This window comes from Dipodomys merriami, unplaced genomic scaffold (assembly GCF_024711535.1).
Source record: "Dipodomys merriami isolate MVZ:Mamm:240054 unplaced genomic scaffold, mDipMer1.0.p SCAF_883, whole genome shotgun sequence".
Taxonomy (NCBI): Eukaryota; Metazoa; Chordata; class Mammalia; order Rodentia; family Heteromyidae; genus Dipodomys; species Dipodomys merriami.
In genome coordinates this window covers 315,873-339,312 of record NW_027206494.1, presented here as the reverse complement: position 1 = coordinate 339,312, position 23,440 = coordinate 315,873, and the positions used below count along the sequence as shown (strand labels likewise).

The window sequence follows — 23,440 nt, the reverse complement described above, 5'->3', positions numbered from 1 at the left end:
TCCAGATGATTTGCCTAATTGAGAAATGATTTGCTCTGTGTGTCTATTCCCTATGGATGGCCAATCATCATCCAGTGTGGGGGCTGGTTACACTGAACACAATCCAGGAGTGCCAGCTTTGTGTCTCTGGTGCCTCCTTCATTCCACCTGCCTCATTCAGTCCAGCAGAGGCCTGTAGTGTTCACTGGGTTCCTAGGCAGGCAACATGGAGGGAAATGGTTTCCGTTTTGCGTAGACCAGGCCTTTCCACTTAGTGAGCAGACAGATGGAAAAAGCCTGCCACTGATTGGGCAGAGAGGAATGGCTATCCCCTAGAGGAAAAAGCATGGTTCTCTTTAGAGATAACAAATAATAAAGAAGGCCAGAAAGAATATGCCTGGGATTAGGAGTAGACAAGTAGGAGCTTTAGGCAGAGTAGCGTGAGTCCCTACAGGTCTGAGCCACTCAATTATAATAGGGGCAGAAGAGCAGAGAGAAGTTGGGGCAGGCCTCTTGCCCGTGGTGGAGCACACACTGGGAGCAGATCCCCCAAAACCCAAGGACAGAAGGACACTAGACAATTTAGGAGGTATCCCTTGCCCTATGGGGTCCCACTGGAACCAACCTCAGCTACCCATGTTCGTCTTAACCTCACCTTTAGCTTGCTCCTTTTGCTCCTTCTGTCTGCTTGGAGGCTCTAGCAGAGCTCTTCAGGGATGTGTCTAACACAACGTGGGCAGCCATTGCTCCTCCCATGCCCCTCCCTGCCTGATCCCATCCAGCTTTTCTCCAGTTCCCCCAGGTAACCTATCAGGATCAGGGAGGACAGCAACAAATCCATTTCATTGTTACGTGCATGATGCACCACGTGAACTGAGGCAATAGATTTGTATTTTACCCTAGTTAAGGAAATCAAGTGATTTTCAGCTTTTCAATTCCAGACAACTTGAGTGGGTATGTGAGGTTAGGAGATTGTGGGAGAAGTCAGCCTGTAAATACCCAGAATCCACCAAAGCCAACACCAGGAAATTTTGTACACAAACTTGCAAGAACCTGTGCTAATGTCCACTAAAAATGGCAAAGGAGGGCTTGACCTTTACACAGCATGGTTTCCTGGCAGACAGTTGGCACTGTGCTTCCCAAAGTTCTACATATATATGTATAAAGCGTATATAAAGTATATAAATAAATCTGTATAAAATGTGTATATATTATATATATATGTAAAATATATAGTAGATCTGAAACATTTTAATACATATATTTTATAATATATAACTAGTATAATAAAATATATGTTATATAATATATAAACATATTTTCTACTATTTATTTTTCTAAATTTTTTATTGTAAAAATGTACAGAAGGGTTACAGTTACATGAGTAGGGTACAGAAGGGTTACAGTTACATGAGTAGGGTAATGAGCACTTTTCATAGTAAGCATTGTTACCTCCTCCTTTATTTTCCCCCTACTATTACTTCCCTCCCCGCCTTCCCAACTCATCCAGCCCCCCCACCCTGACCTTGTAATGTTCATTTTCAGTATAGTGTCCTATACATCTCATTGTCACAATGGGTCAGCCTGCATCCCCATTTTAAGCGGTTCTGTAATATCCCTTCCCCTCCCCAAATTACAAAAATGTTTATACAAGGTGCAGAACACCAGCATAAAATCCAGTGGAAACAGAGGTTATACCATCGGGAAAGGACGTACAATAGAAACTAAAGAATCACATAGTGCATTGTAAGTACATTAATAACACTTGCAAGAAAGGAAAACAAACCTCTTGACCCCATCTTAGGGTTCATTTTGCTTAACATTATCTCATGTGGTCTTATGTATATAGCCTTCGATTTTCTCTGCTTGTCCTAGATATGTACTAGTCACTGCAAATAAGGGAAACCTTGGGATGTATATTTCTTTGGGCCTAGCTTACTTCAGTTAATACAATTTTTTTCAAGTCTTTCCATTTCCTAATGAAAGAGGCAATGTTATTCTTTCTGACGGAGACATAGAATAACATTTTATATAATTATATCTATCTATATGTATGTATGTATCTATCTATATATATCTATGTAAATATCTATGTATCTATGTATCTATCTATCTAGATAGATAGATAGATAGATAGATAGATAGAGATAGATAGATCTATATCTATAGATAGATAGATATATAGATAGAGATATATCACATTTTTATTGTGAAAATGCCATACAGAGGTGTTACAATTACTTGGACAAGATAATGAGTACATTTCTTATCAAGCATTGTTGCCTCCTCCTTTGTTTACCCTTCCCATCCCTTCCCATACCCCACCAACCCCCATACCAGATCCTGCCCCCACCCCTGACCGAAATTTTAAAATTCGTTTTTCGACATAATGACTTGTACATCTCATTGTTGCAATGGGTCTACCTGTATCCCTAGTTAAACGATTTATTTTTCCCCTTACCCTCTACAAATTAAACCAACATCAAATACAGTGAAAGCAGGGTTTATAGCGTGAGGGAGGTACATACAAAGCAACAAAGAAATCATCTTATAAATATGTTAGAAACAATCACATTTTAAAAAACATTTGAATACTTATTTTGGGGTTCATTTCCCTAATATCAACTTGTCTGACCTTTTCTTATTGACACAGACATATACTAGATATTGCAAATAAGGGAAACAATGGGACCTATGTTTCTTTGGGCCTGGCTTACTTCACTTAATATAATTTTTCCCAAGTCTTTCTATTTCCTAACAAATGGGGCAATATCATTCTTTTTTTCTTGATCAATTCATCTACTGAAGGGCATCTGTGTTGGTTCCATATCTATGGTGATTAATGCTGCAATAAACATGGCTGTGCTGGTAGCTTTGGTATGACCTTGTCTTTGATCGTTTGGGTTAATGCCCAAAAGTGGGATTACTGGGTCATAAGGGAGCTGTATGTGGAATCTTTTGAGGAACCTCCATACTACTTTCCAGAGTGGTTGAACAAGTTTACACTCCCACCATCAATGCAGTAGGGTTCCCTGTTATTACAAGACTTCTTGATTATAGTCATTCTAGCTGGGGTGGATGGAATCTTAGCGTTGTCTTGATTGGCATTTCTTGAATGGCTAGAGAGGTTGAGTATTTCTTGATGTCTATTGGCCATTCGTATTTCCTCTTCAGAGAAGTCTCTCTTTATGTCTGTAGCCCATTTGTTAATCAGACAGTTGTTTCTTTGAGGATTTGTTGTTGGGGGATTTAGTTTTTTGAGTTCTATGTATATTTCAGATATGAGATCCTTGTCCTTTGTATGGCTAGTGAAAATATTCTCCCAGTCCTTGGGCTTTCTGTTGATCTTGCTAGTTATGTCCTTTGCCTTGCAGAAGCTCTGCAGTTTCATGCTATCCCATTTGTCCAAACTTTTTTTGATTTGTTGTGCTTCTGGATCTCTATTAGGGTTCCTGTGCCAAGGAACCCTAAAGTTTCTCCTATTCCTTTCAGTAATGTTTTCAGGGAGTCTGCTTTTATTTTGAGATATTAGATCCATTTTGGAGTTGATTCTGGTGCGGGTGATATATATGGATCTAGTTTTAGTTTTCTACAAGTGTTTAACCAATTTTGCAAACACCATTTACTGAGAAGGTTATCTTTTTTCCAATATAGTTCTTTAGCTCAATTACTGAAAATTAGGTGGCTATAGGTCGGTGGGATCATTTCTGGGTCTTCAGTCCTATTCCATTGGTCCTCAGGTCGGTTCTTGTGCCAGTACAAGCTGTTTGGATTTCTATGGTAGAGTAGAATTTGAGTAGAGTAGAGTTTGAGTAGAGGAGAGTTTTCTATGGTAGTTGAGTTTGAATTTTGGTATTGATCTTCCTCCAGCACTGCTCTTTCTACTCAGGATTTTTTTTTTGCTATTCGGGGTCTTTTATTCTTTTTTTATATTTTTATTTTTTTATTGTGAAAATACTGTACAGAGGGATTACCATTACATGGGCAAGATAGTGAGTACATTTCTTATCAAGCGTTGTAGCCTCCTCCTTTTTTTACCCTTCCTATCCCTTCCCAGCCTCCCCCGCCCCCCCCCACCCAAACCTCCCCCACCACCAAAGTTGTAAAGTTCGTTTTCGACATGAGAATGTGTACTTCTCATTGTTGCAACGGGTCCACCTGTATCCTTATTTAAATGACTTGTTTTTCCCCTTCCCCTCCACAAATTATACTGACATCGGGGTCTTTTATTGTTCCATATGAATTTTTGGATTGCCTGTTCTATTTCATTGGAGAATGAGGTTGGAATATTCATAGGTATCTCATTTAATTTATACTTAGCCTTTGACAGTATTGTCATTTTCACGATGTTAATCCTCCCAATCCAGGAGCATGGGAGGTTTTTCCCTTTGCTTAGTTCTGCTTTAATTTCCTTTCTCAGGTTTTAAAGATTTTGTCATAGAGTTCCTGTGAAGGTGACTCTTTTGTTAAGTTCACTCCTAGTATTTTATTTTTTGTGGAACTATTACAAAAGGGGGTGCTTTCCTAATTTCAGCCGTGCTCTTCTCTTACTGCTGTAGCTAGGCATTCTAATACTAGTTTAAAGAGGAGTGGGGAGAGTGGACACCCTTGTCTCATTCCTGAATTTAGAGGAAATGGCTTTAACTTTTCACCATTAAGTATAATGCTGGCTGCAGGTTTGTCATATATAGCCTTTATTATATTGATGAATGTTCCATGGATTCCTAGTTTTCGAAAGCCTTCATCATAAAGGGGTGTTGGATCTTGTCAAATGTTTCTTTTTTTGCATCTATTGAGATAACTATGTTGTTCTCATCCTTGCTCTTGTTAATGTGATGAATTATATTGTTTTGCATATATTGAACCAGCTTTGCATCCCTGAAATGAATCCTGTTTGATAATGGTGTATGATTCTTTTCATGACTTGTTGAAGTCGATTGGCCAACATTTTGTTGAGAAGTTTTCTGTCAATAATCATCAAAAAATAGGTCTATAATTCTCTTTTTTGATGAGTCCCTGCCTGGTTTGGGGATGAGGGTTATGCTGGTTTCATAAAAAGAGTGTGATAGTGAATTTTTGCTCTGCATTTCATTAAAGAGATGGAGAAGTATTGGTGTGAGTTTTGCTTTGAAGGCCTTGTAGAATTGAGCTGTAAATCCATCCAGTCCTGGACTTTTCTTGGGTGGGAGGTCTCTTATTGCTGCTCTATTTCGATGCTTCATATGGGTCTGTGGTTTTAAATCATCTTGGTTAAGTTTGGGCATGTCAATATTTGCTAGAAACTAGTCCGTATCTTTTAGATTCTCAAACTTATTAGTATAAAGGTTTGAGAAGTATCCCCTTATATATTATGAATCTTGGCTGTTTCTGTAGTTATATTTCCATTGTACTCTCTTGAGTTTGTTTATGTGGGTGTGTTCTCTTTTTTCCATTCCATAGGATTTGTTAAGGGTCTGTCAATTTTATTTTTTTGAAGAGCCATCTCTTTGTTTTGTTAATTCTTTCTATAGTTTTTTTTTGGACTCTAATTCATTTAATTCGGATTTAATTTTATTTGCTTCCATCTACTGGATTGGGGTTTGGCTTGTTGTTCTTTTTTTCAAAAAGCTTTAGTTGCCTCATTAAATTGTTGGTTTCAGATCTTTCCAATTTGATAATGTGCAAACTCAGAGCTATAAACTTGCCTGTGAGTACTGCCTTTGCTGTGTCCTAGAGGAGCTGGTAATTTGTGTGAACATTTTTGTTGAATATCATGAACATTTGATTTTCCTTTCTAATATCTTCCATGACCCACTGGTGGTTCAAAATTGTGTTGTTCAGCCTCTATGTGTTACAGTATTTACTTTGGTGGCTTTTGGTATTGAATTCTAATTTTTTTCCCTTCTGGTCTGAGAGAATGCAGGGTATAATTTCAATGTTTCTGAATTTAGACAGATTTTCTTTGTGGCCTAGAATATGGTCTAATTTGGAGAATGTTCCATGTGCTACTGAGAAAAAGGTGTAATCTGATGGGGCTGGGTCAAATATTTGGTAGATGTGGGTTAAGACTAGTTGATCTATGCAAATTTTAAGATCCGAAGTTTCTCTGGTGACTTTTTGCTGGGTGGATCTATTTAGTGGGGATAGTAGTGTATTAAAGTCCCCCACAATTAATGTCTTTGGATCTATGTGAGATTTGAGAGAAAGTAGCACTTCTTCTGGTGCTCCATTATTTGGTGAGTAGATGTTTTAAATCATAATATCCACCTGAAGGAGAGTTCCCTTAATTAGAATGCAGTGACCTTCTTTGTCAGTTCTCATTGATTTTAATTTAAAGTCTATTTTATCTGACATTAGTATAGTAACTCCCATCTCTTTATGGCGGCCATTTGCTTGATATATTTTATTCCAGCCTTTCACTTTCAGAATGTTCATTTTTGTGGGTAAGTTGTGTCTTTTGAAGAAAGCAGATAGAAGGATATTGCTTTTTGATCCAACTGGACAATCTATGATGCTTAACTGGAGAGTTAAAACCATTAAAATTGTGAGTTAGAACTAAGAGGTGTTTGTCTGTCCCTGCCTTCTTATACATTTTTTGGGGGAGAAGCTGTGCCTTGGCTGTTCTTGTTGTGATTACGTACGTGTTTTGTACTATTTATAATATGTGTATATCATACATAATGTATGTAATACATACTATATCTATAAATATATAAGATATATATATATATATATATATATATATATATATATGAGGAATTTTGCTGAGTGGCTTCATTCAAATGGAAAAACCGTTAGTGCATTTCATGTGTGCAGCAGCTTGATGAGAGCTGATTTCATTTTACAAATCATTGAGAAGCCAAGGAACCTCCTCTATGCACACAGAATAATAAACAGTAGGGCCAGTTTTCAAGCCCAGAGGCTGGATCCTCAACTACTATACCACCTTGTCAACCAATGCCAATCTAAACAAAGGAGTGGAAAGAAGGGTGCAGCTGTAAGGGATGCAGCTGGTGCTTAATGCAGGTATAAATCAAGGTGTAGACTAAATATGATGCCCTTTTCCACTGTGTTTCTCCTCCTACCAACTCCTACTTTTCAGGAATTAGGTAGTGATTCTTGCATTCAAACCTGCTCTGGAACTGGAGCAAGTGTCAGGCTTGACCACATGCCCAGGAAAAGAATAAAGACTGGACTTTTTTCCCACGCCGCCATCCCCACCCCCTTGCCCTCTGGCTATTACCTTTCATACAGGTAATTTCTGTATGAAAGGTAATTCCTGTATGGATAATTCTCAGCAGCAACGCTAGAGGGTAGTCAAGTTCCTTCTGGCAAACCACCAATGGGCATGTATAGCTTTGAAGCCTCTGACTGGCAAAGAGGTTATGTTTTAGCTTCATGACAAAAATCAGCATGTTAACATTTTGAAGTGTTTGACATTGAGGAAGCACTTACTCCTGCTTAACCCGACGCTTCCCAAAATTATTTGAACACAACACACTCATTTTGTGATTCTTCCTGAATTGGACAGGATTATTCAGGACAGCCTAAGTGGAATGCCCTGAGGAACCCATACTTCCTGCTTCCTGGTGGCCATCCAATGGAATTCCTGGAATTCTGAAGCAGAGAAGCCTCCATTGTGTAATGGACAAACCCTACAGACCCAGCCCACCTCAAGAAAGCAGGTGATCTCCTTTGGTTGACCCTATATCTAGTAACTGGCTCCAAGATGGGCCTCCCCTCCTTCCACCCCACTCTTCCTTTCTTTTTTTATATTTTAAAAGTGCCAAAATACACATTATCAATTCAGAACCCATCCATATCCTCCCATATCTAAAGAAGTTAAAATGCTCCATATTATATAAATGCTTCACAAGTAGTATTTTTATTGTTTAGGAAACCCTGAGAAAAAGAAATGCATGTACAGTTTCCTGACAGATCAAATCACTCTCTTAAATCATTGTGATCAAAAGTGAGTTGAATTCATGGATATAGAACGTGTACATGAAGGAGCTAAATGTTTTATCAGAATATTAACGTCAGATTTATTTTCTATGTATTTGAAACTTATAATGGGACTGTAAGCTGAGTACATCTGACAAATTATACACACCAGGAAAATAAACAGTCTCACAAGAACTACATGACACTGCAAGAGCTGACACCTGAGATTTGCAGAATCAAAGTCTGCAACTTAAATGGCAAGAAATCTTAAAGTTAATTAATTTTCAAAGGTGAGTCTTAAGGTGAGTTTTAGAAGAGAGATTGGAAATGCTTAGCTATGTCCGAGTTCAATATTGAAAGAAGCAAATTCAAAGAGGCACCACCTCTTTCTCATGAGTCATTCAAAAGAAAAGACATATTCAGTTTACAAAATGCAAAAAAAAATCTATTAAAATGGTATAGAATTGTTTGTAATGTCCAGCACACTTGACAATATAAAGAAAATTATTTTAATTCTATAAAGACAGGAGTTCTTATATTAAGCCTAGTGATAAACTCCTGAACTATTAAAGGACTATGATAACTAAATCCAGAGACATTTAAAATGGGCATAATCATATTGCTATTGCTTTCATCAAGAGGAAAGTAAGTCATCTTGAAAACATACATGTGAATTTCTGAAAATTATTTTCCTTTCACATTTTTACACACTGCCAAATTTCCATAATGTGTGTGTGTGTGTGTGTGTGTGTGTGTGTGTGTGTGTGTGTGTGTGTGTGTGTGTGTGTGTGTGTGTGTGTACAGAGACTCGAATGCAAAAACACAAGGCCTAAGGTTATCTATTGACTTTTTCCCTCAAGATTTGCACTCTACCCACTTGAACCACATCTCCACTTCTGGCTTTTTGCTGGTTAACTGTAGAAAAGATTATCAGATTTTCCTTTCCAGGCTGACTGAATCTAAATCCTCTGATCATAGCCTCCTTCATAGTTAAGATTAAAGACATGAGCCACTCGTGCCTTGCCATAATCTTTTTATACACAGACACTGAGACATTCGAAATTGTTGAGTAAGAAACTTTACCACAAGGCACTACTTTTCTTGTAACTTTTAAAACTGCAAATGTATCTTGCTGGATTGATTTTTGTTTGAACCTGATATTTTTTACACATTTCACATTGCTTTTGTCAGGGTGAAATAGGAAATAGGCTTGATTAGATACATAAAAAAGTCTTAAAAATCTTATGATCTTTCCTGCCCACCCTGGCTTTGAACCATGATCCTCAGTTCTCAGCCTCCTGAGTAGCTAAGATTACAGGCATGAGCCACTAGCACCCAGCTGAAAATTACTGCTTTAAAAAATGGCAAAACTATTCTTGACAAATATCATGAACAAATGTGGCCCCATTGGTAAGAAGCCCCTTTGCCTCCAACCATTGTCCCATTCGTTGTAAGTGGATCCAACTACAGTATTGAAACCCACCTATGTAGACTAGACTGAAGTGCACAATAATTGCTGTTACTCTAATCAACCATTTTGGGATGCCACAGGCACTCTGCTCTGCCCAGTGCCTTTCTGTTCCCTTCACTCTATATCCTGGGTTTAGGCCCCAGGTCCAATCTTCTCAAAAAGTCATGGACTCTTGTTAAATAAGTCATTACAAGGGATTTCATGCTTTGCTGGCTTTATACTTCATGCCTGGAAAATACACCAATGGTGTATTTGTGGGTGGTCACCTGAATCAAAATTGGAGTACTGTTTCTGTGACAGGTAATAGCAAAATCAACAGTTACCAGAACTTTTCTGCACCCCTCTTCCGGTACCTGATGGAGAACCAAGGCTTCCTCTAACCATCTGGTACTCTTTGGTCTTCAAGATGCTTAAGCAGCCCTCCAGTGCTCCTCCTCTGCTTTCCCAATAGATGTAACCACCATTCTCAGGACTGGAAATGTCTAATGATGAGTATGCCACCAGCTACCCCAAGTGGTATATCCCAAAGCTAAAGGTTTTAAGTCTTGATGTAACTTATTTTCATGTATGGAAACAGAACAATGAAAATTGCTGAATTTTTTGTAAGACAAGGGAATTGAATCTCATGGAATGAGAGTTATATGAGAGAGAGAGAGAGAGAGAGAGAGAGAGAGAGAGAGAGAGAGAGAGAGAGAGAGAGAGAGAGAGAGAGAGAGAGAGAGAGAGAGAGAGAGAGAGAGAGAGAGCTCGGCTAGATGAGGAAGCAAAGGCAAGAAAGGGCAAGGCTCTGATTTCAAAAACTGGTATTTGTGGGGGTGCAAATAGCTATTTTTGGAGCTGCAAGAATTGTATGCATTGGGTATCATCTCAAATCCAATTCATAATTTAAAAGTTATATTTTATCCAGTATTATGAGCTGTTTTACCTTGTGGGATCAACTTGCAACAAGAAAGTGTGATCTATCATCTTCTATTTATTTGACTGTCTGCCTGGATGTCATCTACATATTTTGCAACCACTTAAACTAAGAACATGAACTCATGTTCTTTAGGATTTGTTTGCTTGCTCACAGCTGACACTCTTCCAACTGAATCAGGCCTCCATTCTGTACTTTGATTAGTTAACTACAGATGGAGTTTTGTGGACTTGTTTTTAGGAGTTTCTTCAAACCATGATTCTCCAGTTCTCATCCTTCTGAGGTAAGATTATAGGAATGGGACAATGGTGGAAAGCAAAGGGGCTTCTTTCTGATGAGGCCACAGTTGTTTACTTGTCAATAATATTTGCTATGTTTAAAAACCCCAGTAATTTCCAGCTGGATGCCAGTGGCTCATGTCTGTAATCCTAGCTACTCAGAAGGCTGAGAACTGAGGATCACGGTTCAAAGCCAGTCTGTGCAGGAAAGTCCGTGTGACTCTTATCTCCATTAAACCACCAGAAAACAGGTGCTGTGGCTCAAGGGACAGAATGCTAATTTTGAGCTGAAGAACTGAGGGACAATGTCAACCCAGAGTTCAAGCCCTATGACAAACAAACATTAATTTTCAAATGCAAGATTATAGTAATGGAGAACTAGTTTTGAAAAGAAAATTCAGGACAGCACCTTGGACCTCAGTTCAAACCTCAGGACATACAAACAGGGACACACAGGCATAACTTCAAAGTCATAAACACTATGCAACCCATCTCAGGACACAAGGCTCTTTTACATAGCTGCTGACTGTTCCTCTCATATACAAGCATCCAAAGAAATTATTTTCTTTTATTATACAGTCTTGGAGGTTTCTTTGAATAATCAATTCAAGGTTGGAAACCATACAACATAGAAGATAAAATAAACAGATGGATACACACCTATAATACTTTCATTCAGGTGTTGGTAGGAAGCTTGGAGGTATGACTCAACTGTGGCTGGCACAGCAAGACCTATGGCAGAACAACACTGAAACATCAAAAATGAATGAATGAATGAATGAATACATTTATTGTCATAGTCTGAAACCTTATGGCCCTCACAATTGTCCTGATCATGATAAGCATCAAAGAAAGTGTTTTTCTTATGGCACACAATGAAACAAGTATACTGATAGCAAGGAGCCTAGCATGGCTGACCTGAGGCTGAGCAATCTGAAATAAGCCAGTACTCTTACCCCTGCAGGAACATTCTGGTGACAAACCAAACCAGTCATTGTTCAAAGTAGCTTGGCCTATAGCTTCTGTAAGCACACTTACCTTGCTGGGCCATTTCCTTCACAGTCTGCAATTGCTGAGAAACTGTCACAAATCTCTAATTTTCTTAGGTTGTTCACTTCCCTGAACATGCCCTTTGCAGAATTACTTCTTCCTAGAAATTTATTCCATACCACTATCTCTCTCCCCATCTAAACTTGCTTACAAATACCATGTACAAGTCTACATTGGGTGATTAGACTTTAGAGGGGGATGCCTCTGTGTAAGAATATTTTACCTTCAATAGCTATATATACAACTACACATCCACATGTGTCTTTCCTCATGGCTATTTCTACTTCCTGTGCAAACCACATGTTTGGGACCAGCCTAGGCAGAAATGTTTGCAGGACCTCAGCTGAGAAATGAGCACATTTGGAGGAATTACTCAAGTGGAGGAACACTAGGAGCACAAGGCCCTGAGTTCTGTCTCCAATATCACACACACAAAAAGGCAGAGGTTTGTTTGTTTTTTTTTTTTAGAAAATCGAGGAAATACAGGCTTAAATGACAATATTAAAGAACTGCTATTAACTTAATAGAAAAGATGAAGAATAGTAAAGTTATAAAGAAACGTCCTTATTTCTTGGAGACTTATACTGAAGTGTTAGGAGTGAATTCTTTAATTAAATTTAATTAAATTCTTTAATAGCAACAGTAAAGTGGATAAGAAATAAAACAATAAAATTTGCACAATTTTTAAATGTGCCTGCTGATAGGTAAATATTCCTTATATAATTTTTCCCTACTTCTGCTAGGCTAAATTTTTTTTTATAATATGTATGTAAACATCTCTAAACATCCAGGAAAGCCAGAGAACACACCAAGAATATTCTTGGTGCAGAGGCACAACACCAAGAATGAGTCTCCACATCTGCAGAACTGGTGTCAAGAAGCTACCGATTGCACAGTGCCAGGGGCAGACACCTCAGCTGGAGCTGCCACCCACATCTGCCATGGTAGCCATCATTAGGAACACTGCCCACTGTCACTGCTGATATCTTTGCCAGGCAAGAGTCTAAATGATCCCTTCCTGAAAAGCCTTTACCTGACATTTCAATTGTGTAGAAAATGAAACAGGCACAGATTTGTTGATGTTAAAATTAAAGTGTATCTTTATCATCAAACACTTTCCAGAGAGCAAAATGCAAAACCATGAGTTAAAAGAATGACCATAAAACATACTTAACTGGTATTGGTATAAGCAATGAAAACATAGATCTAGAAATATAAAACAAAGAATTTAAAAATCTATGTTTGAGAGTAGATTCCTTATATAAGTGCTGAGCTTCTTTGAGAGTGTTATACAACTTGATATATAGCATTATTGGTCAAGAATTAAATTTCACTATTTGAAACAGAACATAAGGACTAACACATGGATACTATTTTATAGCTTATCAAATACTTCTTAAGGTATTAATATTGATCCTTTAATCTCTTTACACAAGTTTAAACAAGAGGTGTGAAGCTTCAACAGTTTTTTGTAAAAGATATAAGAAGGTAGCTAAGTGACTAGATATGTTAATCATTAACATTAATAAAATGGCTTTTATCTTAAATAGATACTGCTTTAAAATGTTGATCTTCTCTAAGAATAGGGGACTTGAAAAGCCAAAAAGAATGGCAAATGTAAGACATATATGTACAACAAACACAGACAATTTAGTGACATTGAGCCCTCTGTGGTCTAGTTCTTGCTACTAATAGCCAGGACACAGCCTGCTATAGAACCCACACTCCAAAATGTTACCCCAGTAGTTAAACACTGAGCTGAAGAACAAAATGGCTTCTGACATGGAGCCTCATCATTTTGACCTAGTAAACTCAGACTTCATTCAGAGAAGCTTCCTAGCAATAAGCCACTAAGGACAAGAGAGTCTTGAGCTGAACTAAATAGAAAAGAATGGAGATCAAGGGGAAAAGGGAACAAGAGTGAGATATACCTAAAATGATCATGTGTTCCTGTTCTCTGAGTCCAACCAACTTGTGCCATTGTCCCAGAATAATTATTAATAGGGTCCAATTTTCAGTATTTAAGTAATTCTGATTGGGACAATGAATACCGTGGAGAAAGCCTAGAAACAATGAGAGTCTGAAGATGTGTGCATGTGTGTGTGTGTGTGTGTGTGTGTGTGTGTGTGCGCACGTGTGTGCGTGCGTGCTTGTGTGAGTGTGTGTGTGTGAGAGAGTGTGTGTATGTAAAGGCTAACCTTAGCCAAACAGGGCCCAGAAGCCACAGGGAAGAAATTTACTTCATCCCGTGTGTATAAGGGCTCATTGACAATTCATAAGCTCAATAATCACAGGAGTAGGAAATAGTATTTTATAGCTTGTCTTTAAGCAATAAGACAGAAAATGTGAGTAGAACAGGAAAGAATTCAGGTGTCAAAAGGTGTTCTGTCACAGGACTACTAAAGGCAACAGTATCAGATGTAGAGTGAAGGATTGACTCCCACCCTATTGTCCCAGGTCCATACAGATGCCAGACAAATTCCCAGGTATGTTTGTTTGATGTGCCTGAACCCAGCTGTGAACATCCCATGTGAGCTCATTTGAAAGGCACAATTCACTAGACTAGGCCCTTTCATTCATCTCTGCCTCCTTGCTCAGATGAATAGCCAAGCTCCTAAACACAACCTCCAAACTGTAGGAAGGTCTGTGCCCCTCGGTGTTCCTCAATAAAAAGTCCTCACCTATTGACAATTGAGTCAAGCCTATCCCCTTTCAGTCCTCCTCCCTTTTCCCAATATTGAAGGTCTTAATAAGAGCCCGTAGAGGGTCCAATGAGAAGGAAGTTGTACAAACAAATGACTGGGAGTCACCTCTTTGTAAACCAAGTCTGCTGTACTCCTGATTAACTCTACTACTGAGTACTTACATGCTAAGACTTGACATTGAGAGAAGAAAGACAAAAAGCCAACATAACAAAACACTCAGAAAGTGCTCAGAATTGTATGAACATGATCCTGCCCTTAGGAAACTTACAAAATTCACTCCAAAGATTCCCTCAGTAGGTTTATAAGGCACATCTCTAATAACAAGAGGTCTCTGAAAATAGTTGTTCCTTCATAATTACGGGACTGTATCCATTTTGAAGGCTATGGATTATTTTGCTTTTGAGACCTCAATTTATATGCAACATTGATCAGTGACTGACAACAATTTGAACAGAGAAGAATGAGATCTTTAGGAAAAATGAATGTAATACTTTCAGCTTATCACCAGAAGTATGTTGTTAGATCACAGAAAGTGATTTATCGAAGACCACTCTAAAGTCCCAGTAAAATCAAAGGAAATGCATAACAGAATTACCTATTTTGTAATTTCTAATAAAGGAGAGAATTCAAAATTTTAGAAATCCTAGAAACAGGAGACCTGGATGAAATAATTAAGAGTCTGTGGGAAGCTGAAATGCTGAAGATTCTGGACTTCTAAAACCTGCCAGGAAATATGCATACCCAGATTGTCATAGATAAACATTTATTCAAAAAGAATATGGATGGTTTCTCTAAGATATAGCTCTTATTCCTTCAGTAGACATTAATATCCTTTGTTGAAAAGCAGAAACTTTTAACTCCACCCAAGGAAAAGCTAAGCAAAAAAAAAAAATCAGACCAATATTAAACACCTATAGACAGGTGAAAATGAAATACTACCCGTTTGTTCATTCCCCCTTAAAAATGTCTGCTGACACCTGGACACTGATGGTTCATGCATATAATCCTAGTTACTCAGGTGGCTGAAACGTGAGGATCATGGTTCAAAGCTAGCATTGACAAAAAAAGTCCATGAGAATCTTATCTTCAATTAACCACCAATAATCCAGAAGTGGGGGTATGGCTCAAGTTGTAGAGTACTAGCCTAGAACAAAAAAGTTCAGGGACAGTACTCAGGTCCTAAGTTCTACCCCAAGGTTGCCACACACAAAAAAGTCTGCTGACATCTTACATGAACCTAACCAGAGAACAAAATGAATAACATCTCTGTTCATTAAGAAATAGGCACGGTGGGGGAAAATGCCCCCAGAAACAGACAATGACCACAAACAATGAAGAAGTTTTTCAAAGCCAAGGATGGGATGGTGCACGTCTGTCCCCCCAAATCCCAGCTACTCAGAAGGTGGAGATCAAGATGATCAAAGTTGGAGGCCATCTTGCACAAAAAATTGAAACATCATCTCAATAAACTGGGTATGATTGTGCATGTATCCCATCTCAAATCCCAGGAAGCTGTGGACAGGAGGATGTTGGTTCTGCCTAGTCAAGACAAAAAACAGGAGGTCCTATATAAAATATAACTGAAGCTAAAAAGGAGTAGAGATGTGTCTCCAGTGGCTGTGTGAGCATGTGCCCGGCAAACTAGTCTTGAGTTCAAACCTAAACAAGATAAACAAGCAAACAAATATGCAGATGGGAAACACATAAAATATTAAATGATTACCTGCTGTAGCATTTGGGAGAAAAACTATCTTCACACTCAGAAGACAAACGTGAAGTAAACACAGATTACAAGGCAAGAGTTTCTATAAGGTCAAAAACAAGAAAGAAAGGAAGGAAGGAAGAAGATAGGGAGAGAGAGAAAGAGAGAGAGGAAGGAAGCAATGAAAGAAAGAGAGGTAGGGAGGGAAGGGGAAAGAGGGAGGGAGGGAGGAAGGAAGGTAGACAAGACTGGGAGCTGGTCACCTCAGCTGCGGAATAAAAAGGTTGACTCTACCATAGCATGGGGTGTGTTTCTGAATGGTTGCTTGCAGTCCTAGGGATTGAACTCAGAGCTCTATAATTGCTGGACGGCCACTCTAACACTTGACTCGTGCCTCCCTATAATCTTAATATGCTTCCCAATTAATGGGATGACAGGCACAATACAAAATTATGAGGTGATCACTGCACACAGCTAAATGTTCTGCCAGCTTCATCATGGGGTGGCCACAAAGTCTATAACACATGGGCCTTTAGGGAACATTTCAGACTCAAACTTCAAAGATATACCACTTGGTATCACAATAGCTGAATATCACCAACATTAAACAAATTAATCATTACTTCTTTTCTATCAGAGAAGTAAAAGGACACAGGGAAAATCCTGTTCCTTTTTATGACACTGGGTATATGCCAGTTATTGGCAAACTAGCTGAGCCTCACATTTCCTGCTCAAATCCTTCAAGGGAGAGGTGAGGTGAGCCACAGACTCTCATGCCTTTAACTTGTCAAGATGAACAGGTGGTACCTGGGTCTTGGACTCCCACTAAGAATGGAGTCCTGGGCAGACTTCAAGAACACACTCATCTCCCCCTTCTGGAGTGGCTGGATGTGAGAACCTGGACACTGAGCAAGTATTCTTTTGTAGCAGGAACAAGTTGGAACTTTTTGACACTCATTATGAGAGGCAAAGAGAAAAAAAACTCTAGGTTTTCTTTTTTTTTTTTTTTTTTTGGTCGGTCGTGGGGCTTGAACTCTGGGCCTGGGCGCTGTCCCTCAGCTTTTCAGCTCAAGGCGAGCACTCTACCACTTGAGCTACAGCGCCACTTCCGGTTTTCTGGTGGTTTTATTGGAGATAGGAGTCTCGTGGTCTCTCCTGCCCGGGCTAGCTTTGAACCGCGATCCTCAGATCTCAGCCTCCTGAGTAGCTAGGATTACAGGCGTGAGCCACCAGCACCCGGCTCTAGGTTTTCTTAAAATCAGGAGAAGACACAGTTTTTTCTGGTCCCTTGTTGTGTACTTTTACTTCCCCACACTGACAAGAAGGTCCACAGAGCCAAGCATTTCCCATGCTATTTCCCAAATACTGCATGTTCTGATGAAACTGTTTCTATAAACATCACTGGAGCCATCTGCAAGCAGTGAAAAGCATCTTCAATGACCCACAAAGTGACAAGTGACAGAGATGGAGACATAGCACAACTCAGTCCTGACTGTCCTAAAAACTTAGGGCAAGCCATAAAGGGGCCTATCCAATACCATTCCACCAAGGACTCAGAGAAACCTGGTATTTCCTAAGTGACAGAGCCATTCCATCTCCTGTCCTGGGACTACTTAGAAACCCTACTCTAAGGGCCACAGAGCTGTAACTCCTGTGATAACCTCACCCCCACAAGTTTTGTGCTCTTAATAAGGCTAAGAATATTTCTTATTGGGAAGGTGATGACAACAGATCAGCTAAGACTCTGGGAGAGTTGTCAAGTCAATGGGAAACCTGGTGAACCAGAGAGAGACCGTGGCTGTGATGAAAATAAAAAGAAAATACACTTTTAATGCCCTTCTTTTAAAGGTGTTAGTAGGTATATGCTAAAGGTAAGATAGACACACATGCTTAGAGACATTTAAAACATTGTACATTAAGGTGTTGGTAGTGTTCCATCCTTTCTGCTGAGATATGGAATTAGTTTTTCATCATGCTTTATCTCTATTACACACATTTTCTACAATGCACAAATTGTATTTATTCTGAGGAATGTACTACTGTTTTACTTATATGAATACAAAAAAAACTCATATCTATGCAAACACTCTCAAGAGTTTGTGCCCTATTTGTAAAGTCTTTGTAGCAGTTTTGATTAAACCCATCACACCCACAGCTAGCTCTGTTTTAGAGCCCCATGGGAACCATGATCCTTCAGAACTAGAGAAGACAATGAGCCATTGTTCCTCCTTTCAGGCCAATACTGTGGCTCCAAAACTGCTATTTATCCCTTTATGAGTAAGCAAAGAAAACAGGCTTCATAAATAATTTGATGTTTCAGCACTTTCTTCCAAGACAAGCATGCAGGCTTCACACAAAAGACAGATTTAGTAACTAACTCAAAGAGCTCGGCTAACTGAACAAGGAGCTTTTGATGCTGGAACTCAAATTGCACTAGTGTAATAGGATCTGATTGGGGCTAACAGGAACCATTTAGTATTAGACAGGCAATTTGGCACCAAGGAACCAAATAGAATAGTGCACAGCTTGCCAGGGCCTCAGACTCTTCCCAGAGACCACCAAAGAAGATCTCATCCCCCAATATTCAGAACCAATATTACCTTCCTGTGAAGACCTAAATATTTTTCATCTATTTTTGGTATGAACTCAAGCTAACCAATCCTTCTTCCATGTGCCCTCTTAACTCACTTATGAATCACCTACAGTAATTGAGCACTATGTCTACTACTGTGAGTACACAGAGCAGTTCTGTACTGGGCGCCATTAGGTACTCACTGAGTACTCACTCTGAAGTCCTCAATGCTCCAGGGTAACAAGGAAGCTGGACTTGTAGGCTCCAGGCACCACATCCACAAGTATGCACAAATGAGCACTAAAGGGTTGATGGGATTGTCAGGCACCCTAATCCAGCAGCTGTGTGCATGCTATGCTCAGGCTTGAGTTCCCTAGTAAATCAAATGCCCAGAGGGGTGACTGGTCTGGAGCTTCTTGGAGATAAGTTTACCCCCAAGTGAGATAGGGTTCTCAGCCATCAATCAGGAGGCCGGGTTAGTATACCAACACACAAGAGACAAGGAACATTCAAGCCGAGCCCATACTCTCTGCAGCCAAGGGTGCCATCCAGTAAAGCCAGAGGCAGGTAGCAGAGGCTCTGACACAAAGCCAGATTGGAAGCACTATCTACCACATAGACAGACCTCCTTAGGACAAGCTTAGAGAAGGATTCTGTTTCTCACACTCTCTTCTCTTCCTCCTGCCTTCCTTGCCCAGATGAGGGAATCACAGCATCACCTTCTCAGCAAGACTTCCAAGTGGATCTCATAGACACAAAGCAAGACCATCAGGAAAGAAAACCATCCCAATTTCTCAGAGGAGGAAATGCAGGCTGAGGCCTGGACATGTTTATAGGAGACACATCTGGTACCTGATGTTGGCCCTGCCTTCAATGCCAATATTCATTGCCCTGCACTGCACTGTAGAAGCTATAGGAGTCTTCTACAATTACAAGGAACATCTGGGATTCTGGCACATGACCTGAGCCACTCCTGCTTGACCTACAGCTTCATATCTCCCCTATTCTCCATCCATCCATTCAAAGCAAGACCTGGGAACTGGGAGAGGTTAGCTCTGTCTTCTATTCTGCCTAGGCTTTAAGAGCTACTGAAATATCAAATCCCCCATGAGGGCTGGGTGCTTCATAGATAAAGTCACAAGAGAGCCAGGCCTCCAGAAAGGACATATCTAGGTGGGCCAGGGGTATGCATATCAGGAGCACAATGTGTCTCAAGCAATGCAGATCTCTCCTGAGACCTTCCTAGAACTAGTTACTCACAGAAGACCAGGGACCTACACTTTGGGGTCACCCAATGCCTTTTAATGGTCCCTAAACACTTCCTTACAACTCTATACATCCACCATCTCATTTGCACTCCAAAACTCCACACGCAACCTCATTAAGAGTCAGTAATTGGTGAGAAATATTGATACTTCAAATTAATTGTGTTATTAATACTATAACCAATCATAGGGTCCTAAAATAACTCTATTTTCTCTATATAAACTATACTATTAGTGCCATTAAAAAACAATTGCAAATAGACTTGTACTATATGTGGGCAAAAAAAGCAATTAAGTGAAACTCTTGAAAACTAAATGTATAACCAACAGCATATTATCAACATTTACATAATTCACATTAAAATAATGACATCCTAAAATATATTACTTTTTTTGAGGGGGGTCCCGTCGTGGGGCCTGAACTCTGGGCCTAGGCGCTGTCCCTCAGCTCTTCAGCTCAAGGCTAGCACTCTACCACTTGAGCCACCACGCCACTTCTGGCTTTTTTCTTTTTGCTTATATGGTGCTGAGGAATCAAACCCAGGGCCTCAGGCATGCAAGGCAAGCGCTCTACCACTGAGCCATGTTCCCAGCCCCAAAATATATTCATTTTAAGGGATAGACTTATCAATAAAATATTACATACCTGGCTGGGAAGTTGGCTCAGTGGTAGAGCGCTTGCCTTGCATGCCCGAGGCTCTGGGTTAGATTTCCTCAGGATCCCATAAGCAAAAATAAAAAAGCTGGAAGTGGCGCTGTGGCTCAAGTGGTAGAGCACTAGCTTTGAGCTGAAGAGCTGAGGGACAGTGCTCAGGCCCAGGTTCAGGCCCCTCGATGGGACCCCCCCAAATATATATATATATATTATATATTATATATTATATATATTATAAATTATATAATATATATATATATTACATTCCTTTTAATACTCTGCTACAGTATCTCAGGGAAATAAAATGTAGGTCTATTCATCAACTAAATACACAATCCTTTCCCATTAGCTTTTATTAATAAAGGAACTACAATTCAGTCATAAATAGGCAAATTATTACATGATTTGAGGATTAGGATGAAAAATTTGATACATAGCAGAGGTATATGATGCAGTAAAACCAGCTGGTTTATATTTTGGTCATGTGTGAACTGCCCATAGAGTAAAAGGAAGAACTTTTAGTGATGGAAGTTAAAATAAACTCTATTTTGGAACTTATTTTTCAAGAGGAAAAAGGGAAAGTATTTCAACAGAATTAAAGAGTACCAGACCCAATGAAAGGCTCCTTAAATCATGGAGGCTCTATGTTTGCTGTGTAGAAACCTCACCCCTACTTTCCCATAATCCCTCTTCCTAGAAATGATTCAAGAATTCATAGTACTTTTCCAACTCTCTCTTTCCCAGCTCTCCCTTTCCCAACTCTCTGTCTTTCCCAGCTCTCTCTTTCCCAGCTCTCTCTCTTTTCCAGCTCTCTTTCCCAGCGATCTTTCTCACTTCTCTTTCCCAGCTCTTTCCCAGGTCTTTCCCCGGCCTTTCCCAGCCGCGTGGAGGGCCAAGATGGCCTGGTGCCAGCCAGAACAATGACTAAACCTACCCCTTACCTGAATACCAAGTGCTTGGTGCTGTTCTTACTCAGCTACCTCTTTTTAAAAATCTAACATAAATGGTGTCGTGACTCGGATAAAGGGCTTAAAGTCAGGATAGGTGGGATTCCTCTCTGTTTTTTTTCCTCTTTTTTCTTTTTTTGCTTGTTTTTCCCTTTTTGCTCTGAGGAATACCCACAGTTCTGATGGCCTTTTGCGAATTGGTCTGTCTGCTGTGGACACATCACACCGATACCATTACTGGCCTTCACATCCACGTCCACACCACTTCTCTACTCTGGTGAGTGAAATTACTCTCTACAATTCTCAGTTGCTCAGTCTCTGTCCAGACATGGCACCATGCCAGAGAGCTCCTACAGCCTTTAGCTGAAAGGCCGCTCACCTCTGAAGCCGAGGATGCTTGGTTTTGGGACATGGCCTTTTTTCTCTAGAGGGCTCTTGGGGAAGTCAGGATTCTGCTTCTGCCTGGTGAGCTCTGGGGTGCTGTGAAACCCCTTTGAAATGCCTCCTGCACTCCCTGGAAAGCCAGAGAGCCTAATTTTTTGTCATTCTCAGATGTACACACTTTTTGCTACTTCAATGGTAAATGGTCCGAAGTCAGTTTAATTTCAGGCTCTCTTTGCTCTCTCTCTGCCATTCATGTCCACCTTCCCTATCTCTCCACTTCTCTTTTCTACAACATTTTGGCTTGTGCCCTGAAGAGTGTGATGCAGGCTGGGTCCTGGGGAACCCCTCCTCTAGGTTCCCTCTCAAAGGCTAGCCAATGTAGGCTTGATGTATTTGTTCAGGGTTTCTTTGCATTCTTTCAGAAATTCACCGTCTTTAGTTCGCCATCTTGGCCACATTGTGACCCTTAAACTTCCACCAAGCTTACTACTCCATCCATCTATTCTAAGGTGTCTTGCTAATAAGTTGCTCTTTTTCAGGCCCTGGTAAGTGAGGCCCAACCATCTGATGTGCTTTGTTACCAAAGATGTATACACACTATTGTCAATGCTTGATAGGAAATGTACTCAGTATCTTGCCCATGTAATTGTAACCCCTCTGTACAGTATTTTCACAATTAAAAAAAAATTCAGGTTTTGAGTTTTGCCTTTTTTGTTTTATGTTGAGTATTCTACTACTGACTACGTGGTTTTAAAATACTGGGCCTATCTGTGCTAAAATTTTCATCACATCTAACAAGTTTAGTCATTGCAGAATATTTGTTGGTCAATTCTTGATAAGGACCAGGTAAGCTCTATTCTCTATTCTATTTGATCTCCTTGTTGACTTATTTGAAATAATAAAGGGCCTTTGTGGCAAAGATTGCAGTTCAAAGCCAGCCTGGGCTGAAAAATCCCTAAGACTCCATCTCCCAACTAACCTGCAAAGAGACAGGTTGGAAGCATGGCTCAAGACTCTTATCTCTAACCAGCCAAACACTGGAAATGGTACTGTAACTCAACGTGATAGAGCACTAGCCTTGAGCAGAAGTGCTCAGGGATAGTGCCCAGGCCTTGAGTTCAAACCTCCTTGAATACCAACTGTGACAAGCCATCCCAGCAACGAGCACCTAGACTCAGCCAGTCTGGGGAACAAGGGACCATGGATAGGTGTAAGAGGAGATGTTGTCAAACAGCTGCTTTGTGCCTGCCCTTTCAAAATTAACCACAGTTGGGAGGTCGATAGAAGTAAGAAGCCTGCCCATCCAATGTCTATACCGGTCTACGTATTAACTGAACAGGAATTTATATTCTTGTCTTTGTCACTTGACTTATCCTCTACCTAGTCGCCAGATGTCATAAGTAGCTAGGGACATTTCGACCAACATTTTCAGCCCCAAGTCCTTCCTCTTGCCATTTATTTGCTCTCTAGTATTTTTTTCCAGCCCCTCAATGCGTCATGAGACCTCTCCAGAGTTCACCTAAGAATTCACACCACCAAGGGACAGCAGCTGCTCACTGCCTTCTCTGGGAGGGGACCAAATTTCAGACTTTT

At 39.9% G+C, this 23,440-nt stretch overlaps 1 long non-coding RNA gene across 1 annotated transcript in view; it reads right to left on the bottom strand.

The window, feature by feature from the left end:
- Positions 1–6,024: 6,024 nt before the first annotated feature.
- Positions 6,025–23,440, bottom strand: part of LOC138820431 (uncharacterized) — a 31,257-nt gene continuing 13,841 nt past the window's right edge. The window contains exons 2-3 of the long non-coding RNA XR_011369881.1: positions 11,228–11,315; positions 6,025–6,477 (exon numbers count right to left, since the gene is read on the bottom strand). This is a non-coding gene — a long non-coding RNA (uncharacterized lncRNA). The remainder of the gene's footprint in view (positions 6,478–11,227; positions 11,316–23,440) is intronic.